This window comes from Cardiocondyla obscurior, linkage group LG12 (assembly GCF_019399895.1).
Source record: "Cardiocondyla obscurior isolate alpha-2009 linkage group LG12, Cobs3.1, whole genome shotgun sequence".
NCBI classification, from domain to species: Eukaryota; Metazoa; Arthropoda; class Insecta; order Hymenoptera; family Formicidae; genus Cardiocondyla; species Cardiocondyla obscurior.
Window position 1 is genome coordinate 902,865 of NC_091875.1, and position 18,387 is coordinate 921,251.

Here is an 18,387-nt window from a genome sequence, read left to right on the forward strand (position 1 = left end):
GAATTAATTGTCGCTCGGGAGATTTATCCTTCGCGTAACTTTCGGTGTCAGTTGCGGCGGAGAGTTACCTATCTCCCTGGAACAGAATCCGAGCTCGAGCGCGGTGCGTAGATGAGTGGCGCACTTTCATCTATGGGAGAACTGCGATTTCGAATTTCACATCCATTACCTTTGGATACCTCTAAGTGATATTAGTTTTACGGGTCGTTTTAGAAACGGTACACCCGAAATGCAAGCCGCACACGCGCTTCTCTCTTCATAGATTCGCACGCTGTTATCTCGCACCGCTTGTCTCTGTGTCGACCGTATGAAATGTACCTGATTTACGCGCGTAACTTGTTGCACCGAAAAATCTGACGCATCGGCAATTCTCGAGAGGCGTGGATTTGCGTCACTCGTTGGAAATCGTTCTGAATCGTTTAGCAACGCATTACGCAGTCGTATAAAAAAAATGACGGTAAAATTAGGCGAGTCATTAGACAAACGTTTCGCGGCGAAGTAAAGAAATAGGGGGAAAAAAAAAAGAAATGAAAGCAGGTTAAGAGAAAAATATCGAGTCACCGGTTGTTAGTCACGTTCGAGCCATCAATTTTCGATATAAAGCTAGCTCGCCTATTCGGTGCTTGCGTCGGACTGATATTGACGCACGTATTTTAATCGGAAACAAAATTTCTATTATTAAATAAGAATTAGGTTCTTTGAATAAATTGTGTGCCTCGCAAAAACTTATATCAATCCGTACCGGACGCATTACGCGTTTCAATTACCGACGGATCTCAGAGTACGATGACTATTTCCTGATTAATGGCCAGTAAATTAATTATAAGACGAGCGATTTGTGCCGATAGCTAATGCGGGTCCGATCTTGTCTTTCATTTGCATACTGATGACCGCGATGGTATATTCAATTTCATTTGCACGTTGATCATCTCAGTAATATATTCCCTGCCGTTATGATCGATTTAAACCTACGGCTTCTTTAAAGAAAAGAACAAAAAAAAAATATATATATATATATGTATAGATACATATATATTATCACGGTGCGCAATTCGCGGTGTCGATTGCCGTCGTTGTTTGCACGGTGAAACTTGCGGAGGACTGACGCGCGCGGATACAATCGCTTTCTCGTCGCCACGTCTCGAATCCACGAAGAAATATCCAATTTGCTACGAGTGCAACGAGCACTGTTTGTTCCCCCCTGAGATGCGAGAGCGGGTCAGGTTGCCATTCTTGTACTGTATACATATATGCGCTAACGTGGACAATCCCGCTGTATAAATATTTCATTGAAAAAAAAAAAAAAAAGAGAAAAGAAAAAAAAAATCGCGGGGGGTTACTTGCCATTTCAAAACGGAGTACTCTACACTCTTACCGAGCTCAAACTTATTCTTGAGAGATTCTTGCAAGCGATACAAATATATTTATACGGAATGTAATTTAGTACCTCTATGTTATTTATTAAATGTAAAGAAATCTTTCTCTTTGTACGTATATTAAAATTCCACGTGGGTCACTATTCGAAGATCGGAAATATGACGTACGTGTTCAAAGCGCGAGGCTACATACATGTGTAGTCATCGTACACGACGGCAAAGAGCATGATAAAGATAATGCTATTTCCCGTCGCTTTTTTTTTTTTTTTTCCTCTGCCCCTCACATTCCTGCGTCTCTCTCGCTTCCCTCTTTTATTTCCCCGCAGTTTTTTTTTCTCGCTATCTCTCGTCCGGGGTATTCTTGAGCACGACGAGCGCCCCTTGACTTTCCCTTTTTCTTCGTCGTATCAAGAACCGACGTTATTACCCTTTATCGCGCGGCTCCTTTCCAGGGCGCCGTCTTACGCCATTGTCGCCATGCAAATTGTGCGATGGCCCATTTTAATAATGCCCGCGAAACAGCGCGTTGGCGGGGCACTCGAAACAAATAGCCATCGAGGACATAACGAGGATATGAGCGAATAGATGAAATACCAGTGCGATGCGTTTGATATACGGCGACGTGGCCCGCCAACTGCGTCACGTTTCCGTATTTTTGTCGACGTGACACGTGTCGGAAATTCAAAAGCCGAGTGAATTAGGGAGCAAGTAAATCGGCCGTTTCATTCAATTCTGATTATGGCCGATAATACAACAGATTATTGAGTATAAAATATGCGTAATTTTATGAATATCTGCTAAAAATCCCTTATCAGTATGCTGCGGGCTTTTTATCTCTTTACTTTTTTAATACATAAAATAAAATAAAGAGAGAGAGAGAGAGAGAGAAAAAGAGAGAGATTTGACTATCGATATTTTTATGCGTTAGATTGTTTTTTTAATGAAGATATGTTTACTAAAGAATATCACTCGTTTTCTCTCTCTCTCTTTCGCTCGTTTTATTATATTATAATAAACAATAAACTTTGGTTATTAGTTTTATATTTTAATATGGTTTTGCTATCTGAATAATTTTAAATAAATTATAACAGGCATTTACTGTAACAATATCGAGATGTACAAAGAGTAACAAATAATAATTAAAAAATGTTGTAATTTATTAATTTTTCTAACGATCGATTAATTTTTAAACGCTTTGGTTTCACAGCTAAAGTCGAAATTCAAAATATATGATAGACTCTAGAAAAAAAAAACAAAAAAAAAAGGGATGGCTTACGAACACCAGAGTCATTAACAAGATCTGCTCGTGCAAATTCGCTTAATCAGTAAAACGAGTGCTTCATTTCGCCGTTCGACAAATCGCCGTCGGTCGATTTATCGGTTATTAATTTATTCCTTATCAACGTCGCTGTAAGATAGCGGATTTACGTTTAAGTAAGAAAAAAAAAAAAAAAAGAAATTATAATAAAAATTTTTTTTTTAATAAAGAAACAGATTGTCGAAAATCGGTTTGAAGTTTTCAGCTACCGGCATTATCACAAGGTTTAATTGCGTAACCGATTATTCTCGCTTAGACGAGCTAACAATAGCGAAGATAAAATTAGTTCGTCCTCGCGCGACGTCGATGAGACGAACGAATTATTCTAACCAGGAAATGTCTCTGGCAGAATAAATAGTTCCATCATTGCAGGATTGGCTTGAAACAACGAGAGAGCAAACACGAACGAGAAATGCGCGCGGGTGGTAGGCGTAATGGAACGTATTACTCTGCGATTCCGAATGTAACATAAGTAATATGCACTGCTTAGGACAGATCGTAATTGCGGGCGGGAAAATGTCGTTAGATCGAGAGGAAAAATTCAGAAAATGCGAAACGGCTAACTTCAACAGCCCCGCGAATGCTGGAAAGTTATAAATATCAATATGCACAAAGGGAAATATTTCTTTACGTTTAACAACAATTAGAGAAGTATGCTCCGGAATAGTTTGGCGAATCTATTCATTTGAAACGTATTTGATAAAATTCATAACTTTTTTCATACTCTCTTTTATCCGCTCTTTCATCTTATATTTTTTACAAAATCTTTTTTTCTCTCATATTTTGGGAAGTTCTTATTTTGTCCGGTTTTTTTTGTTGTTCATATCTTCTAATATTACATCGCGAATGCTGTTTATTTGTCGTAAATTTAAAAATAGCGTAAGTATACGATATGCAAAACGGAGCGTAAGATCGCGTAAGAAACTTTAAAGTGGAAGCGCTTGCCGTAGAAAGGAATTTATTACGTGTATTCTGCCGTTATAGATAAAAGTGCCATAACATGAAAAAGAAAACTGTTCTAAATTCTAGATAAAAGATAAGCCGGCCTTTCTTGATGTTTCGAATTCTACATACGGGAAAGCAAAATTAACGATCAGGAAACGTTGAATTTTCTCGAACTCGCGCAAGACGTGATTGACAATCGGTGAAATAAAATTACAATTTACTTTGCAGACGAATGCAATCGCAAATCACGCCGCGCGGCTCAATGATTTCGTACCGATCTATCGCTGAAAAGAGAGTCCTCTAAACTAATTTCCCAAGCGAGTTTCTCATCTCCAAGACTCATCTTTCATTTCCAAATGATGCTTTTTATAAAGAACAATAAAACATTTAAAAAAAAACCCAATAAAAGATAAAAAAAATTGCAGCAAAAAAACTTAACACGTAATTAAAGAATGAGAGACGGGCAAACTTTATGAGTGAGCTTTAATCCGAAAACGATTTCAAAATTTGGTTTCAAACCGCTTCGTTGATCGCGCGTGAAATATTTCGTTAATTTGTTAAACGGGACGAGTTCCGTGCCGGCGAAATTGCGAACGCTCGCGGATATGCAATTCTCGGGTGACGACGTAATAGAGTCATTTGTATCATCTAATCCCACTGGAAACACGCGAACATTTTCGCTACTGATCTCCGGTCCACTTCTTGCTCCCTAATAATTAAAGCGAAGTCGTTCTGAATTCTGAAATACGAGCCGCTGGAAATGTAACGTTCATTGAATGTCCGTTCCGATAGATGGAATATCCTCATCTCTTATCTTCTCTCGTGTTTTCGCGCACTTTAAATTTGATGCGGGCAAACGTGAGAGAACGTAAACAAAACGACCTTATCGTCAAGCAGCGGAGTTGTCCAAGCTGGATTCTATTGAGTTTGAAGTGGACCGAATCCTTCCGAAGTGTCGAGAAGTGGATAAGTGCATCCGTTTCTCGAATGAAATCTGCGTACGCGTTATCGCGTTCCTATTTTTAGCCCTACTTTCAGAGATACGGCGGCTAAATCTCGACGGTACTTTCACGCGAACAGAAAAAAAAAGCGTGTCGCGAGTTCATTAAAAAAATAAGCTTGCATTACCCGTTTACAGCTCGGCAATTTAATTCGAGGGGATCGTTTTATTTGTCGCGTTAAACGGCTCGTTGGGAGAGAACGGCAAAACGGGTCGTATGACCAGCGGCAATTCCGTTTTGACCCAACCCACAGATTTTTCATAAATTACATTCGACTCGCGATTTGCATTCTGAGAAAAGCTCTTTTCGTTCTCCCCTCAGCTTGGCTCCGCACTTTATTTGATAGCAGGTTTTACAACATTGCGTTATATATGCGAGAATGTATGCAGATCGCAAAAAAGCTGCAAATTATCATATTTCAAGACGATTGATACTCAGAATATAAAGGTTCTAAATAATATATTTTTTTTTTTTTTTGAAGCATTAAATTTTACATTATTAAATTCATAGAAGTTATTGCTCGTAAAAGAAAAAAATCTTCGTTTTATTACGAGGAAGAGATTGAATTTCTGCGTAAGATTTATTCTGTCGAATTTACGGACTTAACAGACATATAAGAGATACAATAAAAGCTAATATTAAAAACTAATAATAAAATAATTTTTTAAGTCTCGTGTATGTACACCGAAAAACAGATATAGCGTTTTCTGTGGCGACAGCGGCTAGCGTACGTAACCCTAGGCGGCAGAGGCAGGGAATGAGAAAACGGGGGAAAATCGGTCTTCGGCAATCCGGCCGGCGCGGTACATACATGCGGCACATGTGAAATTCCGACGCACACGACTCTAAAGTTACATTTGCTAGCTGCTGTCGGTGCAACAAACGCTATATCGGCCTTCCAGCGTACTTGTAATCTAAATTTCGCACAAGACTCCCTGGGAGTTAGCAACCAGTTTTCCACTCGTGCAGTGCTATTATTATACTTGAAAGTTGTATTTTCACGAAGAAAATATACAATCTATTGAATTAAATTATTTGGCCTTGCAGCGACAAATAAAACGAGCTTATTTTTTAATTAGTATACAGCAAGCTTTGATAATTAAACTCGAGATTTAATCACGAAGATATTAAAATTTAATTTAATTATAAGGATATCTCAAAGCAACGATATTAAATAATAACATGAATGTAACATGTAGTTTTATGTTTTCTTAGTCGATGTAAGATAAAAAGATTTTCCATTGCACGTGTTACCGTATAGAGATTATTTTTAATTCTTGATTCTATTAAATTTTTTAATATTAACTTATAATATTAAAAGGTGTTTAAATGTAGCAAGAAAAAAAAGAAAAAAAAAAAAGAAAAAAATAGATTGATTATAATTAGAGATAAATTTTAAAAGATTAAAAAATAATTATTGATCTGATCATCACAGGATAAAACGTCGGCCGAGAATTATCTTCCGACGATTACTTGGCTTATCTTATTTAAATTCATCTTAATAAAAATATTACAGCTCACAAATATAGGTCTTCAAATAAAAAGGCACATCAAATGATTAATTTTATAAATGTTTGTCGTTGACGCGATATAAAATGATATCATTCGCTGTTATCACACGAGGTTGAATCAAAACTCCACAGATGGCAAAGTGTGTTCAGTTTCATTACTGCGACTAAAATTTATGATACCACCAAATATATTGTAACGACGCTAAACTTCAAGGTATTTAATTATTTATTAAATCTAAAAGAAAATTAAAAATTGCCCCAAGAGATGAATTGAAACATTCATTTAGAATACTCCGTGATATCGTAACTAGCATCGTTAATTATATTACTGTCGTTTTTGATTTGTAAATTTTTTTTTTTTTAAGAATTATTTAATATATTGAAACATAAGAATATTTTTTTCACCGAAATGCAGCACCGTGAGGGGTCCTCCAGAGTGAGGTTGAGATAATCGATAGCACGATTCGGTGCCGCGACTTCCGCAAGTAATTTAAGGGCCCGGGCGGTGCAACGCGCGCTACGGTATGCCGTTTCGCACAATGCGCCGGATGTGAAAATTCACGAAATGCGGCGCACGATGCCGTGTCACGGTGGGTAGCGACACGCCACGTCTGTTATTTTGCGGCGGCGCGTCTCCCTGGCTTTCACCCGGTTCCCGTATATTTCTCTTTCCCGCTACTTCCTCTTTCGGCTTCTCTTCTCTCGCGCGCGTCGCCTTACTGCCCGAAATGATATACATCCCGTGCAGATAAACCCGAATATGTTGACCTTACGTTTCCTTCAACGCAAATGAACGAGGCTAGACAGGATATCCCGTCGTCGCTTTGTGCCATCATTTTGAGATCTTATTTTTTTTTTTTTTTTTTTTTTACCTTTTTCTTCCGCGGAATAATTTTTGAAACGTCGCTCAGGCGCAATTTCAACCAATTACGAAATTACGTGACGTCCGAGAAATTCGCGAAAAAGAAAAAAAAAAAAAGTAGAAGAAGGAAAGAAAAAGAGGACACGCGCTAACGATGACTCAGAATTTACAAGTCAATATACTTTATCGATTACCCTTATCTTATCTTATCTTCATAATTAATATTATTGTTCCCGTTTGACGTGGTCGTTCGCCGAATTTTTATCCTGCGGCTCAATAGAAAACTTTCTCACGGCAATGGGTAAATGATGCGCGCAATTGCGGAACGACGCTCGTTGAATTTGCGAGAAAAAAGTGGACCCCGACAGTGACTCAGGGGCTCGCAGCATCTTATCGACCCCGTTTATCTTATCGCATTTTTATAATTAGTACTATTATTTCACCCAAAGCGGCGGCCTGCCTCGGGTCTTCCTTCGCCCGGCGGAAAATCGCCCGGCGATCGAAAACAGCGCACACGGAATTTCAACGTGGAATGTTAATCGCAGCCATTATTACGGCTGAATGTTAAGCGGGAGAAAGGTAATGCGAGATGAGTACAATGAGCAAGTAGTTAAGAGGTTGCACCACGCGACCGAGACGACGACCCACGCGCGTTTTACGTCCCGTGCATTCGGAATCGACGCGTCGAGCGGGGGTGGGAGGGAAAGGGAAGCCCCTTAATAAATATTAGTCCTGCGTATGGGCGAAGGGCCCCGGCGAAATTGCCATTAGTATGCCGCGTACGGGTTTAATGTACGAACACGGAACCCCGCGAGTTCCACGCGACTGCCGTCGATCGTTCTTCCTTTAAACCGCTCACGTTTCTCTTTATCTCCCCCTCATCCCTCGCGAGCCGGCCATCGCGATCCAGTCCGTCCTCCTTATCTGCTCCTTCGCTGTCGATCGGAGAGCGGCTCGATAAACTAGCGGCTCGCGTGGAACCGAGCCAGCTATTTCGATTAATTATATAACGCGGTAATCAAGTCACGGGAACTCCGACTCCGAATCGCTCGTTTCGTCGATCGCGTGGACGTCGAAACTTAATTTGCGAAGAGGTGTATTATTTATGCTATAAATATTTAATTAATTTTTATTTTTTATTTTTAATATCATTCTCCATCGCGCGTACTTTAGACGATATAAACTAACTGGATTTTTAATTTTTACTAAAAGAAACCATGCGTGCGCGAGCTATTTTTTAAAAGATCCTAATTATAAACAACAACAAAAAAAATTATGCAACTTACCAATCTGCATGAGCTTCAGCGGAGTTTTAGAATGTTGCCGGTGACTGTAACATAAAAAAAAAATATTATGTAGACATGTCAATTAATTAATGAGATTAATATTGACAGCCGACGTTGACTCTCGCTTGGCGTGAAGCAAGCCAAGCGAGAGAGAATTAATCAGCGTCGGTTTTAAGCGGTAACAATTAACAGCTCATTTACGCGTCACACCAATTTTTTAAGATAGGACTTTTTGGGGGAAAAAAAAGAAAGGTGTTTTCTAGATAACGAAGAGTTTGGAGGAAATCGTTTGCTCGGAACTAATCGGAGGAATATAGTTTTATTTGCGCTTTATAACGTTTTTGCGACCAGATTTTTTTTAAATCTCTCTAGAGCTCCAAAGTGCTCGCTAACTGGGTTTTCGCGAAAGCGAGGGTTTAAACTTTTCGATACCGGGCACTCGAGGATACGCAGGTCCAGAGATGCCCGACGTATATCGCGTTCCTTTCCCGGCTCTCGAAGGTCTCGGAGTACCCGTAGATTGGATCGCATTTCTGCGCGCGGTCAAGAGACTCGATCCCGATAGTCTTCGCTGCGGGTACCCGGATCGAAACCCTCGTCATCTCGCACGGCTTTGTTTCCACACGGGACTCCGAAGGATTTTCTCGAACGACTACTCCTTAGACTAAGGCTACGTTTGGAAATGTCACTCGAGTGCTTTCGTGCATCATTTTATCCTTGTTGCTATTCAAATGCTAAATACTCGCGTATTAAATGACGTTTCCAAACGCAACTTAAAGCGTGATTCGCAGCTTCAAAATTTATCGACCAAATTAAAAAACTATTACATTTTATTATTTAATTAATTATTTAATTAACCCAATCGTGTAATTTTCTCACGTTCACTTTTTGCGTCGGCTATTAAAATATTTGCGCCGCAAGGGAAAAGGAAAAAAAGAGAAAAAAAAATTGATTTTCAATCTTAGGGGATCTGTCATCGAAACCGTAGTCGCAAATAACACGTTAATATTTTAAATGTATCGGCGTTACATTTCTCTCGAAGCTTCTTCACGTGACTAATCTGTGATATATAATAGCGTCGTGTTGTGTCAGGAAGAAAATAACAAATTTGCAGTGCGTAATCGTGTGCATTCTTATCTTGTTTGTTACATGCCGTTTGTACCAGATTAGATAGCGGGAATCCCTGCCACTTAATTTCGATAGGCTGTTCCTCGATGGATTATAATACGCATAGTTCGAGTTTACGTTTTTCCGATTACGGTGTGACTTATCGTCGGGACATTGGGAAAAAGGGCAGCCAGCGAAAGACGTTTCATATAATACGGCGTTTTACCTTGAACCGGTCTCATCGTGTTTCTCACGTGACGGCAATGATGCGGCGTTTGTAAGGCGATATCGCAAAATTAGTCAGCCACTCGCGCGAGGGCATTCTTATCCGAGGCTCTCCGTTGTGCACGACGTGCATACGTAGCCGTTCGATATCCGAGACGAACATTTAAGTACGAATCGTCATTATAATTATTTTAATTATTTATATTAATTATATTTTATTATCATATTATTATTTAGTTTATATAAGTAGATACATACATTCACGTTCCATTAAATCGTGGCAAACTGTACTTGAGAATGCTACTTTTTTTTTTTTTTTTTTTTTTTTGAACAACCTATAAGATAGTCTTTCATTTTTTTTTTTTTTTTTGTTAATGGTCCCTACTCCTGAAAGTCTCGAGCGACATGGGAGATAATCTGTTTCAGAAACACATTTCTAAAGGAACAATTTTCTTAATAAACTTTTTCGTTTATTTTAAAATCTCTTAAACAGATTTTTCTAAAAGCTTCTCGAGGAGAAAGGTGTGTTTACTGAAATTTCGAACACAAAGAGCATTTATGTATTACGTTTATCGATAGCAGGGCACAGAACACGTGGTGCATACGTAGTACAAAATTTAGATAAGAAAACAGCATTCGAAGCACTCACAAATGCTCCAAAGGGGCGCTCGTCGAAAACTTGCTCTTAGTGCGCCGGCTTTTGATCTATCGATGTACAAATAGAAATATCGGGTGTATTTTTCGATTATTTGCGTGTCACAGATTTTCCGTCTCGGGTGTAAATACTTGCGAGTCCGGCGATATCGAATGGCAGCGCGTGAGTCAGACGCGCGGTGAGTCAGTGGAGGCTCGCATGCGAAATAAATCAAAATGCATATCTATGCGGTCGGGCACTCGGTCACCTAAGACATCCACTTCGCGGAATTCATCGATTCAAATTCCGAGGAAGTCCGATATACGTACCGTTCGAGACCGCAGACGTATCGCTACGCAGAACGCTCTCACTTTCGCAAAGAAATCCACTCCTCGCTCCGGTATATTAACCGGAGAAAAATATCTTAAATCGTAGCCGCGAATTAATATTCGCGCGATGGTCTCTTCGGCGTGAGCCTTGGAAGCGAACGCTCGCGGGTGACTTTTCATTTTCGTGAAACATCACCGATGCCCATCACGTAGAATGGAGTCGCGCGAGCTGACAATCGACGGTAAAAACGCGCCGCGTGTATCGCACGCATCTCCGGAGACGACACGCGTGTTGACGTCATATCCTGGGCGCCACCGACCACACGTACGAGGACTTTATGCCGCATCTTAGACCGCCGTTCGGAGCTCGCGGGGAAAAAGTTTGGTTCACATTGAGAACATAATTTGAAAATATTTTCTCAATTAAAAAAAAAAAAAAAAAGAAAAGAATCAGTTTCGAATTAAAACCTAGGTATATGTTGAAAGTGACGCAGTGTTTCGTCTACTAACCCTTCAATTTTCTATGAATATACCGCATCAGGCCTTCCTCAAGTTATTTCACTTAATTTTGTCACGCAAATACATTTTTCAATAAACATATTGGATATAAAAAAAATATAAGACAATTACAGTTCTGGCACATCGGGGCATTTAGAACTTTGGACTAAATCTCTTTAATAACGTCTACATAAGCAAAATAGAAAACAGCTGGGAAGAGTTTAGAAGGAGGATTACGTCAGTCGGTTGGCTCATGTAGCTTAATGCCTCACCCGGAAGGTGCCATCAAACGGCGACGGGTACAAAGGTAGTAAACATACTTGCGAGATGTCGCAAGCCGGTTGCCAGCTCCTTGTTAGATAATGCCTGTCCACGCAACCGCGATCGACGCCTCGCCGAGCGGTAATCTAATCGCGAGTAATCGCCGGGGTAACCGGCGGCGACGAGACCGAGCGGCGAGACGGCGTTGCGCCGCCTCAGCCGGCGGAGCTTGTGTTGTGTACACGCGTAATTCGCATCGGCTAGCATTACGCGAGCGACGCATTGCGCGACGAAGGCACGTCGCCGGCCTGGTAGCGTTATCGCACGCCTCGAACTCGCATCGGAATGTAGCTGGGAGCAGATATCGGTCCAGCTGTCCAGCAGCTGTGAGCTTCACCTGCTGGTACCGCTTACCCGGCGCGTGTACCGTCCACGTATTCCACTTGGCACGCGCGCGCCGAAGAAAAACCGGTGGACTTTCCGTCGCCCAGCCCACCCCGATCTCTATTCTAAGAGTCCCCCTCTGGACAAAACTCGAGAAATGAATAGGTCAAATCGCGCGTAAATTCCATCGAGCGTGTAGATTAACGTTCTAATGATTTATCCATCTCGAAAATCGGACACCGCCCAGCAAATCGGCGACTTATTTACACGAACACTCCACCTTGTTTAATTTTCATTACGAAGGAGAGGCTGAAATCTCAACACGACGATGTAATGCGACTTAATTTCTCGAAACTTTCGTAATCTGGTTAGCGAAGCTGCGATACAAGTTCCAAGTACTGCAAATATTTACAGCCCCGTGTTTTATCGCGGTGATAAAAAATTCGTTAGGATCCGCGGCTTCGATAGCTTCCCTGGCAAACGTATTTTATTAACTTTTGCTGCTTCGCGAGTTCGCCTTAAATTTAAAATAAAGTTTCGTTATCGCGGTCTAAGCTTTTCCCGGCTTACCCGGAGTAATGGTCCACCGCTTTAATAATCGCGCCGCATATTTTCAGCCTAGAAGCGCCGGCTTAAATTTAAGAAAATTAATATCGCGATTATTTTCCCTTTGATTGCGCGCCCGGGCGCAATCTCTGGGCGTGCAATTTCCAAGAATAATAGGATCCAAATGGCGGGGCCGGCTTTTGATACGAGCCACGTTCCTCGTCATTTGTTCGTCGATGCGTGAGCGTGGAAAGCCGATGGCCGGTGGGATAGGGGGCGAGGTTGCGCGAGTGCAGTTGTACAAACAGTTTGTACACGTACAAACGCGTGCGCGCACGTTTGTCAATGCATACACATCCCCAGTACCTATTTACCTCGTATCTATGTTTATAGGATGTTCAACCGCGCACGATAAACGGTCGTATCTCTGTTTATGCTATAAGATTGATAGCGCACGTTCTCGCCGTCGCCCCGGAGAACCGCATTTAGACCGCGATCGTAACGATCGGGCCTTCAGGAAGTCAAAATCGACCGCCCGCGCCCGTAAATCTCCTGAATTTAAGAAGCCCCGGCTGAGAAAAAGCCGTCTCTGGTAAAATATATTAATTATCATCCGTATTTTGAAAGACTCGCCCCCGTAACGTCGCGACGCCCCGCGCGTAAATCACGAAAGCTTAGACCACGCGAGATGAGCAGCCCGTGTTATCGTTATGTGAGCCGGAATCAGAGCCGTGGGTTTAATTATAGTGAACTCCCGATCCCGATCCGCGAGTTATCTTCGTGATAGGCGCGCGAAAGTGAGCCCGGTGTTTATTTAACCCTCAAACCATCCTGCCCACTCTATCCCTTTTCGCTTATATCTCGGAACTTAATGTATCAATTTTGTATCTCTCTTTTTGTTTAATTGATATAACGTCAGACGTTGAGAAAAAAGAATATGTTATAAATATTGAAAAAAAAAAAAAAAAAAAGAAAAATCTTTAAAATTTCTAACGCTTGAAAATCGATCCGAGTTACCGTAGGCTAGTGATTTAATCGAATATTAATTAACCGTATATACTTGCCCATTTATCCCGTTTGCATGAAACCTTCTCGATCTTTTCTCAGAAGTACGTAAAAAAATAAATTTTTTTTTCTTCGATTAGCGACGTAAAAAGTAGGACTTGGGTATACACTTTCAGAAACCCATCCACTCACCGAGTATTCGGACGACTCCGCGATCGATACCTACAGGTCCTACAACCCGATCGAATGCCGATTGTGTTGCCGTTCGGATACTTGAAATGCGTCGGAAAGGAGAACGGAAAGGAGAATATTGAAAGAGGAGGAAGCAGGTAGATGAAGGCCGAAGTCGCCTATGGCGACGGGAGCCTGCGGCGGAAGGATCGGTCCGGGGAATGTTAAAGAACCGGCGGTGGAGAATTCGACCTGCTAGATCACCGGGCCCGCTCGCAGCACAATTTACCACGGTATTATTACCGATAGCATAGCGGGACGAGTCGCGGCGTCTTTTCCTTTTCTCCCGCGCGCCATAGAAAGTTCACGGTCTTGCTCCTCAGCATCTCTCCCGACCCCGAGATTTCGTATTAACTCCCGCTCGCGGTACCTGCGTGCCCGTCGTACCTTTTCCCGATCTTTACCGGGGAGACGGTCCCCTTTGTCATCGTTCGTAACGCCGGACGGACCCGGATTCGTATTTCTCATTGGACCGGACACCGTTATTCCTTTTACGTATCTTTTACAGTGCTTTATTCTTGCCTGCGCTTATCTCCTTCGAGATAACTATACGCTTGATTTGCGCTCGCAGTTACATTCCCGACATTGCGATAAATATTAATAGGAATCAGGGCAATTGGGGACAAACGCGGGATTACCATTAACCCAGTCGAACTTTTGAAAACGTTCTTTTACTTATTTGTTTAAATATTCCTACCGTAATATTTTTTCTTAACGTTCCGGCGCATCGATTGAAAAATAAGCAAAGTTTTAAAATTATCACATTAGATCTCAAGGTACGCGTAATTAATTTTAGCATGTCAACGGGTCGCCATTTAACTTTCATATCCGTTTCTGCAGTCATAATGATAGAGCGATAATGTGTATAATATATGCAGCGATAGAGTGTATTTTGTTACATAATTACAAATTCAAATGATCGCATTGACTGAAGATGGAATATTGAATTTTCATAATAAGCATGCAAAGCAATTTAGTCTGCCATATCCCAATTAACAATTAATTAATTGTTAACGTCATGCTAATGGAAATGCATACATATTTCATAGACAACTATTCGATTAATCCTCTTTGCGTACAAATTGCAAATATTCAAATTTACATTGTGCGCGTAAAGAAAAAAATCCTGTTACTCGACGATGACTCGTAATAAATAAAATTGCGCATCGCGAAATCGAAGGAAAATCTCCCGTATGTCTCCGAATTTTAGTTTTTTTTTTTTTTTTCAAGAACCAAAAAGACCAGGCGGACATAAACTGCTCTCTGACAAAAGAGAGAAGGCAGGAGAAGCACGGACACGATGTTCGGCAACGGATTAACAACTCTTTTCCTCATTCCACATTACAAAGTTGGCCAAGAGCTAAAAAAAATCCCAAGATTTACCACGGTGATCGAGAGACGACCCGATCGACTCTCTCCCGCAAGGGCCGCACTTTTTCGATGAACGTTTCCCAACATCCGCGCGGTGTACACATTTATTTTATACATAAAATAAACTTTATTGGTAATTTTGCTTTAAAATAAAATTAAAGCAACTTATATAATAATGTTTAAAATTAAAATTATTTAAAAAGTGAAATTTGTAAGCGCTCATTAATTAAATATTAAATGTCACGAGCGTGAAGAATACTTGCTATTTGGCCCAGAAAAGATTAAACTATTATTAAACCACTTATTTAATACTAATATAATATAATATATAAAACTCTTATAATAGCCGCCGAGAAACATTGTTCGATCCTGTCGGCGCGTGTAAAACTTGGGATCCGTCTCTCTCGAAATTTACGGGAAAAAATGCACCGGCGACCCTGCCTACCTGAGCGAAACCGAAGGCGCACAAAAACGTACGCACGTATCGCGCAAGCAAGACGCCAGATTGTAAGCGTGTGTACACGCTGTCGTCATAAGTATTTTCGATCGATCGATATACACGTTGCTACGTGCGAGACATACCTGCGCTGGTCCCCAATCGAATCGGATTAAATGTGGATTCGTGCGCTCCTACGCTTCCGGATCCACGTTACTTGGAATCCGAGACTCCCTTTCAGAGTTATTCCCGTAGTTTCTTTCGAAATGCAAGCTGTTCTTTGGTGACGTTATTAATTTCAATGATACTTGAGCATAATCGAACAGATTCATAATTATATGTAAATTATTTGAATTTTTTTTTTTTTTAGTATTGATAATTATTTAGGTACATTATTATAACTTGACGTAAATTGTTTTCTGATATTTAATTAATTTCTAAACATTGCATTTTCGCATGCAAATTATTTTGTAAAATATTTGTTAAGGATTTAAATAAGAAAAGTCGACAGTCAGAACAATGTAATAACGATATAACATAATTTTTTAAATAGTTAAATTGATATTTCTTAATGTTTTCGATAATGTATAAAAATATAGTTGATATAGCTTTCAATGGAAAAACATGACGGACTATAATTTTATGTAACTTCCAACTACAGTAGTGCTATAAGATAAAAAGCGTTGTTACACTATTGTCGCACTATAATTTTAGAATAACAAGTGCAGAGAGGCTACGTATTTTACGGGACAAATTATAAATGAAATCTAGAATACAGTCACTAAGGCATTAATATCAATACTTTGAAAGTAGAACGACTAAACTTGAAAATAGTAAAAACATTCAAGCTTGAACTTATTACAAGCATTACGTTCCGTCTAATGACATTTCAGATGGAAAATAAGTCGATGTACGTGGCGGTGGTTTTATTTTTAATGCACCGATACGAGTCATAAATTTTTTCTTTATTTTTTTTTTACGTTCTAAAGCACTCGACTACTTTGGAAGATTAAATTAACACGATTCCAAATCTGGGTGATTTGAAAAACAATTAAAGATAAGCAAACTCGTTAGGCTGCTTGAAACATAATTAATTGGACGATATTTTAATAATTGTTTTCGGGAATTTTCCAAGATCTCGATGACTTTACGAAGATTTACTCGCGTTACCGCGATAACCGCGGTAAATTGTGCTCCAAGTGATTTTTGAAGCGCGTTTACCACGTGAATCTTTTCTCTAATGACCTAGTTCGCAATCTCGTTCGTGCCCGCGCCTACTCACGACAGATACCGATCGCGAATGCCGGGGCGTCCCTTTCTTAAATTGCGACCGCTCGTGCCGTTTCACACGAACCCAGGATTAGCCTCTCCTCGTTACGGGCTCGCGCATCTCGCTGCGATTTTCGACGGGTGTGCCCGACTAATCTATCCATCTTATTCAGCCGGTAAAACACACTTTAACCAGTTTTACGTAACGCGCCGTCTATTTCTTAAGTCGGTTCGGTAGGACATGTCTCGAGGTGGCTGAGAAGGCTTTCAAGGGATTCGGCGCGGGATAAATGCGGTTCCGAGTTTCGCGAGCGCATTATTTCAGGCGATATTAAGTAATTGCTGCAATTTTGCTTCGTATTAAAAGAAAAAAAAAAGATTAATAATAATATATAAAAGCGTATGCCTTATGCATTAAGCTGTAAAGATATTAAATTATTATTATCATTATCAATATAATCAAACTAATTTTTAATTCTGTTCTCACGCGTGTAATTGCGTGCGGAATTAAAGCTGCGTGTTTAGCGAGCGTGAATTTTCGTTACAGGTTCGCTAAAATTGCAGCGGTGATTACCCGTTCGCTTCTTCTGACAGCTTTGTTCCGTAAAAATTACTAGACGTTTACAAGTTGCAAGAAGCTACCTAGAGATTTATTGAGTGGAGAAAGCAGGTAAAATCGCGAACCGGTTGCTGGACAGGTGCATTCGCGGGTGACTGAATGGATATCGTACTATTACCTCTCGTCCGAGAATCCACCCCGTTATTCTGAGGTTTCGGGGAATCGGTTTATTTGCAAATGATAGGCCTACAATTTTATTCGATGCCAGCTGTCCGTCAATCAAATCCGCGAAGCGTATTCGCGCTTAGAAAAATTTCCGTGTTAATCAGCAAGCTCGATTTTACGAGCTCGTCAATGTCAGTTCTGAATTAACCTTGAAATGTAACACTATCTTGGCTACTCTATTACTTTTTTTTTTTTGCTAATATCTCAGGATCTAATAGTTAAGGCCAGATATTCCTCCATCGGCGCGACAAGGCGACTCGCATCGAGATCCGAATTTAATTCGAGCGTCACAAATTGGCGAATGGACATTCACCCGATTACTTAAGCCGCGCGCGAGTGTCGTTAAGCGAATTAACGTCTCATTACGAGCGTTCCATATGCGGACGATTTGTGAGCCGCGAAGTCGGCTTTCTATATAAAAAAGAAAAAAGAAAAAAAAAAAGTACGAAATACGGTACGTCGAGGTCGCTTTTTTTTTTCTCTCTCTCTTCTCTTAACTTCCATGCAGAAGCGGACAGGTGTTGGCCGATGATGCACCTGCGTAGACGCGCCACCCGTTATTTTTTTTTCCCTTTTCGTCGACGACTATACCTTCCGACCAATTTTCCGCCGGGCAGGCGCGAAAGACGATCAACGTATCATTATGTTCTATCGCGATTAGAAATTAGGACAGCGAAAAAGCGCGTTTCCTCATGCCTCGAATCTTTTACTCACAATATATCGCCGGGTCCTTTAATGTTGCATCATCACTGACCATATTATTTACTTAAGTATATAGCGATGAATTTATTTTGACACTTTAACCTACCAGTGGGCGCGTCGGAATTAAAAAGAGCACCTTACCCGTGCTATGAACAATAAACTAATTATTAATTATTTATTTTAATGTATTTCAATGTATTTAAATTTTAATATGAATATATCACCGTGAATGATTATCTCACATTGTTATTAAATCTTCTTATATTATTTTGTCACTTTAAAATTATTTATTTGTGATATATTAAC